General features: G+C 40.5%; 1 long non-coding RNA gene across 1 annotated transcript; it reads right to left on the reverse strand.

The window, feature by feature from the left end:
* Positions 1–706: 706 nt before the first annotated feature.
* Positions 707–1,740, reverse strand: LOC113472961. The gene is made up of 2 exons (XR_003395076.1): positions 1,702–1,740; positions 707–840 (listed from the first exon to the last, which is right to left on the reverse strand). It is a non-coding gene; the product is annotated as an uncharacterized LOC113472961 (long non-coding RNA).

The following is a 1,740-nucleotide window of genomic DNA, read 5'->3' on the forward strand; positions in this document are numbered from 1 at the left end:
CCTTCTTCCTGGGAGTCCAGGAAGAAGGGCCTATGTTTTGTTTGTTACTAACTAACATAGGCCCTTCTTCCTGGGAGTGATTGACATTCGTTTCCCAACGTTTGAGCAACTGTTGGGAAACAGTTTCTGGCATAAGAAAGCACTCCTTGGAGCAGTAGTGAAAATAACTTTACTCTTCACTGGTTTTGGTTGATAGGTTTATTTTATTGTAACATGACTTAGCTTACAGACAAGTTTCACCCTTTCGGGCATCATCAGGGTTTAAAAAAGAACTTATTGCATAAGAAGTATTTAAAATAATTCAGAAAAAGGAAAAAGAAGAAAATTAAACCTTTTTTTTTTTTTTTTTTTTTTTTTTTTTTTTTTTTTTTTTTTTTTTTATTTGTGTTTGTTACTCACTAACAGAGGCCCTTCTTCCTGGGAGTTGGGAAACAGTTTCCGGCATAAGAAAGCACTCTTGAAGTTCTTACCTTTAGCTTATGGTAGGGATCTGCACTGTGTGCCAGTAGCAACTGGACTACGTTGAGATGTCCCCCAGCACAGGCTAAGGACAAGGGCGTGTGATCATTGTTGGAAGTCTGCCGATTGACATCTGCATTCTTACTGATCAAGAATTGCACGGTACAGAGGTGTCCGGCCCTGCAAGCCTTCATCAGGGGCGTACGACCTCCCTCTGATTCATGCTCCTGCAATACATTCCAAGGACAGGGGCGTGTGATCATTGTTGGAAGTCTGCCGATTGACATCTGCATTCTTACTGATCAGGAATTGCACGGTACAGAGGTGTCCGGCCCTGCAAGCCTTCATCAGGGGCGTACGACCTCCCTCTGATTCATGCTCCTGCAATACATTCACCATTTAAATATTATTAGTTCTTGTACCTATTATTCATTTATTTTATCTTTTTTTTCCAAGAGGTTTGACAGAGGGAACTGTAACTGCTATGGTCCTATCGTCCCGAAATCGAAGAGAGAAGGAAGACAGGATAGGAGAAAGCCAGGCATTCACCATTTAAATATTATTAGTTCTTGTACCTATTATTCATTTATTTTTTCAACTTTTTTTAAAGAGGTTTGACAGAGGGAACTGTAACTGCTATGGTCCTATCGTCCCGAAATCGAAGAGAGAAGGAAGACAGGATAGGAGAAAGCCAGCCGTTCCGAGAACAAACATTATCCCATCAGGATAAAATCCACCCCGGGCGGGAATCGAACCCGCGGCCTAGCGCTTACAAGGCAGACGCACTACCAACTAAGCTAACTAGGCTGGCTTTTTTAACTTTGAAAATAACTTTGCAGTAGTAAATGTTTATAAATATAATGTCCTCAAAGCCCAAAGACCAACCTCTGTGGTGTAGCGGTTAGCACGGTGGACTTTAACCTGGAGGTTGGTGGTTCGAGTCCAAGTCAAGTCATGAATTGTAGCGTAGTGTATTAAGTATAAGTAGGGATTGTGGGGAACGACATGTGTGACAAGTATTTATGTTTGACACAATTAAAATTCCTATTTAATTCCTTTAAGCCCTAAGTAGCACATGTGTTCAACGGACAACACTCTCCCTTTTTGACCCATATTTCAGGTTCTATTCCTCTGTGAATGGGAATCATATTTCAAAAAGTCAATTTTTAAACCAGAGCTAGTGCTAGGAAGAATATAAACCTTAGATAAAACAGAGCTAATATTTATTTGTTTGTTACTTACCAAGTTGGCACCGTAGGATAGTAACAAATCAGCCACATC

This window comes from Diaphorina citri, unplaced genomic scaffold (genome assembly GCF_000475195.1).
Source record: "Diaphorina citri unplaced genomic scaffold, Diaci psyllid genome assembly version 1.1 scaffold11080, whole genome shotgun sequence".
Lineage (NCBI taxonomy): Eukaryota > Metazoa > Arthropoda > Insecta > Hemiptera > Psyllidae > Diaphorina > Diaphorina citri.